Source organism: Camelus dromedarius, chromosome 20 (genome assembly GCF_036321535.1).
Source record: "Camelus dromedarius isolate mCamDro1 chromosome 20, mCamDro1.pat, whole genome shotgun sequence".
NCBI lineage: Eukaryota > Metazoa > Chordata > Mammalia > Artiodactyla > Camelidae > Camelus > Camelus dromedarius.
The window spans coordinates 33857274-33871798 of NC_087455.1; positions in this window are offsets into that span (position 1 = coordinate 33857274).

Genomic DNA, 14525 nt, shown 5'->3' on the forward strand with positions numbered 1-14525 from the left:
GCATGCAGGAGGTCCTCCATGATTACCACACATAGTACTGTTAGATGCCAGCAGTGTGCTAACAGAGAGTCACACATCATCTAATTTGATTCTCACCACTGTCCTTTGAAATAGAAAATCTCTTCCTCATTTTAAGGATAAGAAAATAGAGATTTAGAGAGCTTAGTAACATAACTATGGATACACAGCCAATAAATGGTGGGACTGAGCTTTGAACCCAAGTCTCAGCCTGTGCTCTTAACCAATACTGTGTGCTGCCTCCATGCTCTCTCACGTGCTCCAGCTTAACCAAGAGTAAAGGGAAAAGCCAAAGTAATGGGATCCCAAATGTTCTATAAGGTCTGTCATGAACTGAACGTTTGTGCCCCACCCAATACTTAGGTTGAAAACTAATCCCCAAAGTGATGGTATTAAGAGGTGGGACTTCAGGGAGGCAATTAGGTTATGAAGATGAAGTCCTCATGAATAGGCTTAGCATTTTTATAAAAGAGACCCCAGAGAGCTCCCTCACCCATCCCCCCATGTGAGGACACAGTGAGAAGACGGTCGTCTGCGAACCAGGAAGTAGTTCCCCACTAGACATCAAATCTGCCAACACCTTGATCTTGGACTTCCACACTCCAGAACCATGGGAAATAATGTTTGTTTTTTAAGTCACCCGGTCCATGGTATTTATTATAGTAGCCTGAACGCACTAAGACAAGATCCTTGAACCACTGATAGTCACTATTTACAATATCCCTAAGTAACATATATCCATGGGTGGTAGACATAAGGGCTCACAAAGTCTCCCAGTCAATTAAGCCTCAGATTGAGGTCCATAATTACTTTCTGGAATACTACCAAGTCACCACAGCAGAGAGAAGTAGGGTTCTATTAAATTGCCTGTCCTGGAAGTGGCCCAGAAGACTTTGATTCACAACTCATTGATAAGAATTAATCACATGACCCCAACACCAGGGACCAAGAATTCAGTCTTATCACGGGAGAGAGGAAACCAGAAACATGCACACACAAACGCATACTCAGGACCCTCTCAGCTAATGTCTGTAAGGTCTCAGTGTGAGTTTACACAATTCTGCATTTAGACATCTTGTAAGAAGGACAAAAAATTATTGGCATTGATAATAAAACAAAGAGTACAAGCTAATTGGGATGTTATTTAATAAACAGTGTACATAAGCAATAGCAACACTCACATTTTACAGCATAAATACAGTAACTCTTTTCTTCTATTTGCAGACACCTTTGTCCTACCTCTAAGCGGGCATATTTAATCTCAGAAATGTAAAGCTGATGGTCCAGCTCTCTGGTCCAATATACACATACCTGTACATATTATCCATTGTTACACATGCTATGGCTACTTCTGTGTTTCAGTCAATTTGTCTTTTGTCATTGTATTTCGTTTGTGGTAATTTTGACATCCATAAATTTGTTGATTCTCAGCCTCCTGAAGTCATATATAACCAGCTCATCTTTTTTATATATTGAGTATGCTTTATGTTTATAAAGATTGAGTTAAGCAAAAAAAAAAAATCCCTTTTATTCTTTTAAAAACTTAACTCTATAAGGCATTTTAGTGCATGCAGGGAGATAGAGAACTTTTTCTCTGAATAAACAAATATCTCAGTTTTGAATTTTAACCTTAATATTTAATACATTCTCATATCTTCTTGGATTGTTTTAAAATTTCATAGTCCATCTACTGAGTTCTATGTTAGGATAGAAATATTCTACTTGTTATAGCTTTTTTATGATTTTTAAGTTATAGCAGCCTTTCCCTTATCCCAAATTTTGTTGAAAGTTTTCACTTGCTTAATTTTCCACGGATTTTAGAATCATTACATTTAGAAAGACATTTTGGGATTTGATGCAATCACAAAATTACAGTTACAATTGCTCTAAATGTAACTATTAATTTGAGAAGACAGCAGATTATGTTTTGAAAAGAGAATTAGGTTTAAGTTTTGAAATTTCCCTGATTGAAATTCTTGATACAAGGAGCGATACTATAGAGAAAACCATTTAAACTTATCACAAGAATCCCCAGATGATAAAATAGGAGTGATGCATTTTATAGACTCTCTCACCCCATGGTGTTGTGAGGCACAGGGTAAAGGGAAGAGTAGTTAAAAGGGCATTTAGGACAATTGGGTCAAGGGATGTAGAACCATGTGTAAGATTGCTGTCCAGAGGGGCTGGCAAGGGAGGGAGCCCAAGACGAAACTGGCTGCATCAGAGGAGGATGCTGTAGAAATTTTCACTGTTAGTATGGCCCCAGGGTTTTTATTTTCCCTCTGGGATGTGGTGGTAAACATCAAGGAATGGTAGACCTGGAACTCAGGAAAGGAGACGTCACCCTGGACTTCGGGAGGCTAACCAGCGCAAACACACAGTACAGCTGCATCCCCCGGGTCCTCCACATTGGGAAGAGAGCGCGTGCTGCTGGCTGAGGGGAGCTTGGCGCAGCCAGCAGAAGTCTTCGCCAAGATTCACAAACCAAGATTGAATTTCCGCTGAATTTCCAGGAAATCTGAGCCAAATCCTGAATAGACCTGGGCTGTGTGGCACGTCAGGTAGGAGACATGAGAAAATCATTTCATTCAGGATCGTTTGTTTGATCCAAAACTACAAAGGGTGGGGAGAGTCTAGGAAGTATAAATTCATGGGAATCCCTCCCAAACAAGATGTTCCTGATACCTGCTTTACTTGTCCGTCTAAGTTCTGCAGGACATTAGTCTGTTTGTACCCTCATGTATTCTTGAATGCAAGAAGGCAAGACTCATAAGTTCACCCAGAATTCAAAAAATAACATACTTTCTTTGTAATGTTTGATTGCAAAGAAGAATTAATTTTCTCATTAAAAAAATAACAGTGTTAGAGATTGCAGATAATATAGAATTTCTTTCTAGGTAATTTTTGAGAAAAGGGAACTCCTCACCCTGACTTCCTCATTTTTCTATGATGGAAACTGAAAGAGGAATAAATTGATGCCACCTGGAAGTAACTTTAGCTTTTTTTTTTTTTAAAAAAAAAAAAAAAAACTTTAACTTACATTTTGCTAAGCCATTAGGAAATCACATGTGTGTACACTACAATGATCACTTGTATTTCTGTACTGAATTTCATTGCCTAAAATAGACATTTGCCATTTATTTTGGGTCTTCATTTATTCTGGTTCAGCATCTAAACCCTGAGCAAAAGGCCAAGGGAATATTTATTTAATTCCCCACCCTACATATCTTGGTGTGGATCAAAGACTGTCATTAACTATAGTCGCTGAAAATGCTAGATTTTTGCTTTTCCAGCCTTCTTTGCAGTAGAACTTAAGCACCCAGCATATTAGAATTTTATTCGGGAGTTCATAACTCAAGAAGTAAAGAATAAAGAACCTTCTCTTCGTGGCTGCTGGGCCAATCAGCTGGAGCTCTTAACTCACTGAACAAGGTTCTCGACTTGGGGGATTTTCCCATGGCTGCTTAGCTTCAAGCTCTTCCAATGGCTCTGCGAATTACTTGATGTCTTCTTAATTAATTCTTTTGTCTTCTTAACTCAGCCGGAATCTACCTCTATTGCTTGCAGTTAAAAGCCCTTACTGATGCAATGGTCAAAACACAGAACTTTAGCTCTTTTTTTTTAAAAAAAAAAGACATTTTAACTTACATTTTGCTAAGCCATAAGGAAATCACATTTATTTAAATGTTTTACAAATATGTGTGCTAATTTTTTATCTTTATGCTCCATTCTGTCTTTTAGCCATTATGGGGCACAGGATGATATGGTAAATTGAGCAATGGAGATCTAGGTTATGCATCCAACTCTGCCACTCACTCCAGAAGGGACTTGGGCCAAACATTCAAAGTTGTTAAAAACATCTTATGTTTCAAGGACGGCCCTGATTGAGGGCCATTATACAAAAGCACAATTAAGAGATTAATATTTAAAAGCAATCAATGAGAAAAACTTCACATTAAGATCACGTCAGTTCTAGGTCTCTGAGACTTCAGTACGCCTGACTGGCTCCACAGAAACCCTGACTGCCTGGAAAGACTGGTAGAATTCACAGCCAAGGAGGCATTCAGACCCTCTGGGTTCACAAAGAAGTGTGTGCCTGTAGCCCATTGAAACTAGGGTGAGCCTTCTTCCCACTCTGCCTGAGACAGTCCTGGTTGACTCTTATTGTCTGGGTATAAATGGTTAATGGGTGTCTCCTTTTACTCTCAAAAATGCCCCATTATTTGGACGATAAATTATATGTCTCCCTAATGATCCATTTATTTTAATTAAATAAATTCCACTCGTTTTAATTAAATGATGCTTTGACGCAATGGAACGTACTGAAGAGCATCAAATGGAACAGCTCAGTGTAACTCATTACAGTGTTTGCTATGAGTGCTGTCCCTTATGTCATGTCGTTCTTCTCTTGGAGAACTCCTGAGAGGCATTTTCCTCTGGTCTCATTGACGGTGTGGCTGTGTTTCTCCAGAGTATCTGGTGTAGTTTTGTCTCCTGGACTCAACTGCAGGAATGGTCCTGTTTCCCACTTTGCATTCAGCCATTGCTAGATGCTTGGGGCCAACTGTGATATTCACCTTTAGCCCAATCATGGCCCTCGAGTTCTGGGAGACAAATTATTTGACCTATAACCTATCATTTGGACCTGTCGTTCAAACTGCAAATACTTGTTTTCCATCTTAAGGGTTTAAACATAACAGAAGCATCACTCCAACCACCCACCATTAATATGATTTCTGTTCTCCAAAAGATACATTTTACTATAAGAAGGCTATAGGTGTCAGCCAGCGTAAATTTTATCTGTCAGGTCACCCTTCAAACAGCTCGTGTCTTAACATCGCTGCATTAATGATACACTCCCAGAGTACAGTCAAGAAAGGAAACCCACAGTTATATTATGATGAAGAATTGATTGCACAGTTTATTCCTGTAACTAGTGTCTCTCTCCTGTTTTTTTATTTAGGTCAGTTCTGCAGCCACAGATAACTGTCACTCCAAGGGGCACCTGGCGACTTAATCTCTGCTCAGTGTAAGGATATGATATAATTCTTCCTCTGGTTGCTAGAAGGTAGTACAGGCAGCTATTAACAGAGCTTCAAGTAGCAGGGCAAGCCTGGGATTGACTAATGCCGTTTTCAACACTGGTTGGCAGAAGGTAGGGACTTGAAATAGAAAATAGAGGGCTTAAGCCACAACACACTTCGATTTTGTTTTCCTTCCTGGTATCTTTGGACCAAGTATCACCATTTCCTTAGTTATAAAGACACGTCTTTAAAAAGTCAGGGTCGTACTATCTTTGCAACTTTTCTGTAAATCTGAAACTATTCTAAAGTAAATAGGAGTGTAATTTTTTTAATTTAAAACACTCTGTGTGTTAGCATAAATGCTGCTAAACAAATATTTGCAGTTCTTCAAACTCCAGGCACATGGTAGGATTGTGCTTCCTGGACCCCTGAAGTTACACAGGGGTCCTGTGACCACCTCTTGTCAATGAATTGGGGCTGGAAGTATTTCCTGGAATTGCAGTTAAGTACTGCTATAAGACACTGCTTTCTTCCTGCCACAGTGATTGACAATGTTCTAGCTAGGGAATGTTCCACCACCTGGGTCTTGTAGTAATGATGATGGAGAAGCAGAGCAAAGTCCCGTCTGGCCATCAGTCGACATGCAGTGAAACTGAGTTATGAACCTTTATTTTTCAAGTCACTGGATTTGAGGGCTGCTTTTTCCCCCATAATTGAGCCTGTACTGATGCAACATGCCAGTACTTCAGATAGAACGGGGAAATCTAAGTTTATCTGAGTTTACTCTGTGTGTGTGTGTGTGTGTGTGTGTGTGTGTGGTGTGTGTGAAGTTTATTAAGTGGGTCCTTTAGCGCTATTTAGTACAATTTATGTTCCTGCTTGTCCCACAGCTCGGTTAACATCTATTGCCCAGAAGTAATTAATGACATAAGTTACCTTTCACTATCAGGAGTGTCTCAGTTTACACAGCAAATTATATAGTCATGGCAGGACAACTGATGCTTCTGGTAAATGTATGAGACTTCATAGTATGCGTCTTGCACATGAACATCAATAGAAGCTTCCATTTTATTTTCCTAACTTTATTTTTTTACTTTTCCCCCTTTTCCCAATGTATTTAAATTTTCTCCATTTCACTATGATATAGTATCTTTTAATCTTCCCACTGGGAAAGAAATTGATATAAATAATATGTATATACAATTTATTTTAATTAATTTATTAAAAATAATTTTTTTAAAATTTTTAAATGTGTTGGAATTGTAAGTGGCTTTCCTCCTTTTAATACTGTTACATATCCTCCATTTAATATCATTTCCCTTCATATTCCAGAAAAGCAGCCCATTCTGGTGACTGACTAGCCCTGTGATTAACTGCATTTGTGTTTTGACCATTACATCAGTCAGGGCTTTTAATTGCAAGCAATAGAAGTAGATTCCGGCTGAGTTAAGAAGACAAAAGAATTAATTAAGAAGACATCAAGTAATTCGCAGAGCCATTGGAAGAGCTTGAAGCTAAGCAGCCATGGGAAAATCCCCCAAGTCGAGAACCTTGTTCAGTGAGTTAAGAGCTCCAGCTGATTGGCCCAGCAGCCACGAAGAGAAGGTTCTTTATTCTTTACTTCTTGAGTTATGAACTCCCGAATAAAATTCTGATATGCTGGGTGCTTAAGTTCTACTGCAAAGAAGGCTGGAAAAGCAAAAATCTAGCATTTTCAGCGACTATAGTTAATGACAGTCTTTGATCCACACCAAGATATGTAGGGTGGGGAATTAAATAAATATTCCCTTGGCCTTTTGCTCAGGGTTTAGATGCTGAACCAGAATAAATGAAGACCCAAAATAAATGGCAAATGTCTATTTTAGGCAATGAAATTCAGTACAGAAATACAAGTGATCATTGTAGTGTACACACATGTGGCTTTGATCTACTGTCTGGCCAAACGTCCACAGTCCCATTCATTCCCCTGCACTGGAACCACAGCCACTATTTGAAAAGCCAGATGTGTTCGTCCACTTCACACGAATTAGAAAGTCATTTCTTCATTAACGACCGCATAGAAAAAGGAAGGCTGAAAGGAAGGCAAATATTCTTCTCTCCTGCCACCAAAAATCTTCACATGCTTAGGGGATGTAACAGCAATTCTTAAGAGCTGATCTCGCCCCACACTCAGCAACAAGCCCACTTGCCCACTGTGAGTCCGTTTACCCAAAGTCCTAGCGAGGTAGATAAACTACCAATTATTAAATAAAAATATGTTACTCCTCAAACTGAAGTTGGAAAAATAGCTCTTTTACTCAGTCACAACATGCCTTTAGATAGTCACTGGTGTCATTTTTACCACCCGTGAAATGAGGCATTTGGGAGCAATAAGATCCCCAAAGTGCTTGCAAATCACAAATTCTGTGATTCAGTATGTATAAGACAAATAGGCAGAATTGTGCCCAGGTATGGTCTCTGGACCTAGGCATATTACTACGTGGCAGATGCTTAATGAATGTTGGTTGAATGAATGAATCAATTATGAATGGATGAATTAAATGAATAAATTATGAATGGATGACTTAAGTGAATGAATGATGAATGAATGAATATTTCTTTAATTCTTCGTTAAATGAAATATAACCAGATCAAGGACTACCATTCCACTGAACTTCCTCTGATTATCTTTACCTTTTCAATTGATCCATAGGTTTTCTTGTTTTTCCCAAACCAACACTGTCACTAAGAATTGCTCAACTGAAATATTCTAAGTGCACCTTTATTTTTATTTACTTTTTAAAAAAGTTTGAGTTATATTTTACACACTATGCCATTCACCCATTTAAAGTGAACAGTTCAATGGTTTTTAGTATATTCACATTAGCTGTAAAACCATTACCACAATCTAATTTAAGAACATTTTTTTATTCTTCTCAAAAAAGCCTCAAACCCATTAGCAATCACTCTCCATCCACCTCCTACCCTCAGCCCTGGGCCAACACTAATCAACTTTTGGTCTCAATAAATCTTTCTTTTCTGGGCATTTCATATAAATGGAGTCATAAAATATGTGCTCTCTGTAACTGGCCTCTTTCATTTAGTATAATATTTTCAAGGTTTCTCCATGTTGTAACACTTATCAGTGCATCCTTCCTTTGTCTGGCCAAAAAATATTTTATTGTATGAGTATATCATACTTTATTCATTCATGAGTTGATGTATATTTGAGTTGTTTCCACATTTTTGCTATTATGAATAATGCTATCAACATTTTTGGTAATCGTTTTTGTTTTAATGAATGCATGTTTTCATTTCTCTTGAGCATATATACCTAGGAATGGAACTTCTGGGTCTTATGGCAACTCTACATTTAAACTTTTGTGGAAGTTAAACCACCTGCAAAGTGGCTGCACCATTCTACGTTCCCACGAGCAATGCATGCGGTTCTGATTTCTCCATCCCCTCAGCAACACTTGTTATTCTGCCTTTGGACCATAGCTTTCCTGGTGGGTGTGAAGTTATCACCTCCTTGTGGCTTTGATTTATATTTGTTTGTAGCTAATGATGTTGAGAATCTTTTCATATGCTTATCGCACATTTGTATATCTTCCCTGGAGAAATGTCTATTAAGATCCCTTTACCATTTTTAATTGGGTTGCCTTTTTATTCTTGAGTTGTACAAGCTCTTTATATATTCTGTGTACAGGTTGCTAAGCAGATATATGATTTGAAAACAATTTCTCTCATTCTGTGGATTGTTTTTTGACCTTCTGTATGGTGTCCTTTGAAGCACAGATGTTTCTAATTTTGATGAATATCCATTTATCTGTTTTTTTCTTTTCTCAATTATGCTGTTTCCTTTTTAGTCGGTTCCAGAAATTGTGGGTTTCTAGAAATCTAATTTTTGGCACACCGTTGTTCATAGTATTCCCTTAAAATTATTTTTATTCCTGCAAGATCAGTAGTGATGTCTGCTCTTCCATTCCTGATCTTTCTAATCTGATTATTCTTTTTTTTTCGGTATCATTGATTTTCTCTATTGTTTTCTATTCTCTATTTTGTTCATTTTCATCCTAATCTTTATTATTTACTTCCTTCTGCTTGCTTTAGAGTTAGTTGTCTCTTCTTCTTCCAGTGTCTTAAGATAGAAGGTTAGGTAATTGATTTGAGATCACTCTTTTTTAATATAGGCATTGACAGCTATAAATTTCCCCGTAAGTACTCTGTAGATGTCTTCAATATGTTTTGGTATGCTGTATCTTTATTTCTATTTATCTCAAAGTATTTTCTAATTTACCTTATAATTTTGTCTTGACCTATTGGTTTTTTAGAAGTGTGCTGGTTAACTTCCACACATTTTTGAATTTCCCAAGTTTCTTTCTGTTATTGACTTCCTGTTCCATTTCGGTCAGAGAGTATGCTTTGTATAACTTAAATTTATTGAGACATGTTTTATGGCTTACTATGTGGTCTATCTTAGAGAATGTTCCATATGCATTTGCAAAGAACACATATGTATCCTGCTGTGGTTGGACAGGGTGTTCTGCAGACGTTTGTTATAGTTGGTTTATAGTATTGATCCTCTGCTCATTTGTTGCATCTATTCCTGAAAGTGGGGCATGGGAGAATCCAAGTAATACTGATGAATCGCTTCTTTCTTTCTTCAATTCTATCACTTTTTGCTTCATGCATGTTGGGGCTCTGTGAAGTTAGGTGCATACATGTTTATAATTGTTACATCTCCTTGATAGATTGACTCTTTCATCATTATAAAATAACCCTCTTTTAAAACAGAAACAGACGAAAGGGGAGCCCTCCTGCACTGCTGGTGGGAATGCAGTTTGGTGCAGCCACTGTGGAAAACAGTGTGGAGATTCCTCAAAAGACTAGGAATAGACTTACTGTATGACCCAGGAATCCCACTCCTGGGCTTGTATCCAGAAGGAACCCTACTTCAGGATGACACCTGCACCCCAATGTTCATAGCAGCACTATCTACAATAGCCAAAACATGGAAACAGCCTAAGTGTCCATCAACAGGTGACTGGATAAAGAAGATGTGGTGTATTTATGCAATGGAATACTACTCAGCCATAAAAACCGACAACATAACGCCATTTGCAGCAACATGGATGTTCCTGGAGAATGTCATTCTAAGTGAAGTAAGCCAGAAAGAGAAAGAAAAACACCATATGAGATCGCTCATATGTGGAATCTAAAAAACAAAAACAAAAACAAACAAACAAAAGAAAAAACAAAGCATAAATACAGGACAGAAATAGACTCATAGACATAGAATACAGACTTGTGGTTGCCAGGGGGGCAGAGGGTGGGAAGGGATAGACTGGGATTTCAAAATTGTAGAATAGCTAAACAAGATTATACCGTATAGCACAGGGAAATATACACAAAATCTTATGGTAGCTCACAGAGAAAAAAATGTGACAATGAGTGTGTATATGTCCATGTATGACTGAAAAATTGTGCTGAACACTGGAATTTGATACAACATTGTAAAATGATTATAAATCAATAAAAAATGTTTAAAAATAAATAAATAAATAAATAAATAGAACAGAAACAGACTCACAGACATAGAAAACAAACTTATGGTTACCAGGGGGGAAGAGGGTGGGAAGGTATAAATTGGGAGTTCGAGATTCGCAGATAATGACTGGTATGTATAAAATAGTTACACAAGTTTATACTGTACAGCACAAGGAACTATATTTGATATCTTGTAGCAGCTTACAGTGAAAAAGAATATGAAAATGAATATATGTATGTTCATGTATGACTGAAGCATTGTGCTGTACACCAGAAATTGACACAACATTATAAACTGACTATACTTCAACAGAAAAAGTAAAAAAATAAAATACAAACCCCTCTTTATGTCTAATAACTTTTTTTGGTTTTAGTCTTTTTTGTCTGATATTAATATAGCTACTCCAGCTTTCTTAGGGTTGTTGTTTGCATGATACATATTTTTACACACTTTATACTCAGACTATTTGTGGATTCAAGGACCGTCTGGTATCATCCCCTTACTCCACTACAACTTGGCTCAAGTATACCTCTTTTTGCTGCTATCATCAAATATATTACATTTCTATATGCTATAGGTCCAAAAATACAATTATATACATACTATTTTATACAATTTATTTTTTTAATCAGTTAATCGAAGAAAAGTGAAGAAAATCTACTTAACTTCTGTGATCTGCTAGCAATAAATTCTCTCAGTTTTTGTTTATCTGGTAATATCATTATTTCATCTTCATTTCTAAAAGACATAGTTTTGTTAGATATAAGGTTCTAGGCTGACAATGTTTTCTTTCAATGCTTTGCACATGTTATCCAACTGCCTTCTGGCCTCCACTGTGTCTGATGAGAAGTTAGACGTTTATCTTATCAGGAGTTCCTTGTACATGTTGAATCTTTTATTTATTGCCAATTTCAAATTTTTTCTCTGTCTCTGGCTTTCAACATTATTACTATGAAGTGCGTGGCTCTCTTTGAATTTATTCTAGGGATATGTTCCTCAATATATAGGTTAATGTTTTTCATCAAATTGGGATATTTGCAGACATTATATTTTTAAATATTTTTCTGCTCCTTTTTAAAATCTCTTTCTGGTACTCCCATTATGCATATGTAGGTACACTCATTTCCCTGAGGACCTGTTCATTATTACTTATTCTATTTCCTAGTTTTCCTAGTTATTCTGACTTAAAAGCAGATGAGAACACACAAATGGCAAAATTTTCACTCTTCTGAGGCTTAGAACAGATCAGTGTTTTAGCCTTGGAAACCTTCAAATTTAATGTGTTCTAAATCAGTGTTACTCAAAGTGGTCTGCCGATGAGACCTGGCCTGTGGACTCTTTGTTACAGATCTGTGAGAAGCACAAAAATTGAGAATAAATGCTTGTAAACATTTATAGCAATTTGACAAGGCAGCTTTATTTGAATCTAATAATAGCAAATTTGGGATTGATGTTTGTATGTCTTTGAGTTTTTGTTTCATTCTTATATGTGTTCAGGTTCATCGTACTTTGCAAAAGTCTATCAGTCCATGATAGATTGTAAGTAAACAAACCCAGTGCTTCACCACAAATAGTCTGAGATAGCACAAGTCTATGCCCTCTCCCATCTTCCCACCAATTCTCCTTCGAAGACTGATGATAGGTAATAAATGTAAGTTTCCCATTTACATTTTCCATAAAATATAATTTTATGCTCTGCATCAATTTTGTATCTCTGTGTAACAAATTGCCACAAGCTTAGCAGTTTTAGACAATACCCATTTATCGCTCATAGTTCTTTAGGTCAGAAGTCTGGCACAGAATGGCTGAGTCCTTTACTTAGGGTATCCCATGGCCAAAATCAGATGTTGGCTGGACTGAGTTCTTGGCTGGAGGTTAAAGGGGAAAGCCCACTCACAAGCTCACTCTTGTTAGCAGAATTCAAGCCCTTTGCAATGGCAAGACTGAGGTCCCTGTTTCCTTACTGGCTGTCAGCCAGAGCCTGGTCTCAGCTCCGAGACCCTGCCCGTAATTTTTTGCCACTTAACCTCCTTCATCTTTAAGCTAGTAACAATATACGAATCCTTCTCTTGCTTCAGATTCCTGACTTCCTCTTCTGTGACCTGTGTCATGTGGTTATGTCAGACCCACATGGATAATCTCCCTACATTATGGGCAACTATGCCATGTAATATAACCTAGTCACAAGTGAAAACCCATCATATTCACACATGTAGGGATTATGTGGCCACGTCCTCCACGGGGAGGAGGGAATCTTCAAGGCTTAGAATTCTGCCTACCACATGCTCTGCTGAATTTCATATCTGAATTTGGCAATTGTTTCCTTTGAATTCTGGCCAATAAAGACTCTTGGCTATTAAATAACATTCTTTACATAAATCAACCCTTTGTTTGGAGGAGGTCTTTCTCTGTATAAAAGAGGTTAAAATTGTTTCATGTAACAAATTTGTTATCATGACCAAATGATATTCACTAAATACCTCCTGTTAAAAAAAAAAAAACAGCAGCTGCACCTGTGTACTATATATTACGTTTAATTTCAATGTCTCAGATTTCACAGAGAGTGAATAAAATAAAACGACTTCTTTAAAAATTCATTTTTGTAAAGTTCATTCTTAAAAAAAAACACTTCCTTTTAAGAGTTATTTAAAAGGAATGGCTGTGGTTTCTGCTAACTTATTATAAATCCATCCTTTTATAACATAAACCAAGGACTGTGTGATAAAGCACACCAGTTAGAAATACAAAGAGATATATTATAGATAAGTAATGCTTTCCTCTCCTGTAAATACAATTTATGTCACTTAAACAGCTGAAATCAAAGGAAGCTTTTTAAAGAAATATTTAGAGCTAGTAGATGCAGCAAGCAATAGCAACATTAGCTAATTAAATCCAATGCCATCCGTGGTCTCTGTTAGCATTTTAGGTTTCAAGATGAAACAAGATGGAAAAAGTGTACAATCCCTTGATAAGTATAACTTGCAACAAGTTGGCAAACTAGTGGGGATTAAAAGCCAAAAATAGCAGTTTTGCTGTGTAATTTTTTTTTGCAATGACTTTATAGCTCCACATCCCAGCTTGCATTACTCATTTTGTGAAATAAAGAGAAAACTATATTTTTAAAGAAACTTATTTTAAATTAATTACTCCACCAAATTGACCAGTTTAAAGGAAATATTCCATGGGCTGATGGTGTTTGAGGGTCTATATGGGAGAAAAGAGAACCAAATAGTCTTTGACACTGAGAATAATACAGCTAAATGGAAAGTAATAATTGCAGTCAGTGCGACTTGACCTCTGCTTAGTACTGTGGCTGTTTTTACTACGATGAGAACATCTAAACCAGTACCTTGTTTCTGAATTGTATTTTAACTACTGTTTTCATTGTTTTTCCATGTTGATGCTTCTACATCAAATTCATCTTAAGCAATGCAGTCAAGAGATTTCAAGAACTACAAGTTCCCAGACATACAATAAAGAGCTGACTTCAGAACACTGTGCTTCTTAAAGATTATGCTTCACACATGGAGAAAGATAGGTGTGTGAAGACAAAGTAACATAGAGTCAAGTTTTCACTAGATAAGTTCAGATACTTGATCTTTGCCTGGTATCTGGATCACGAAGCTTGCTCCAAGAATCAAAGGGTCAGGTCAGTTCTGTGCTTGCTGATTCCTTACTCTGTGTTTTGCCTTGCCACGCATCTGCAGGTGGGCATCCCCAGAAATTTGAATAAATCTTTGGCCACTGGATGAGCCAAGCACTGGACAATACTCAAAAGGTATGAACATACATGTTCTGATAACCTCTTATCCATCTTTAAAAAGGGTGTTGTACCCAATTTCAATATGTGTGGGTGGCGATTTCCCCACCATTAGCAAGCAGTGCTCCAACACCAGCCAAGTGGCCTACAATTCAACTCAATTCTGACACTATGTACCCCAAAATAGTATCAG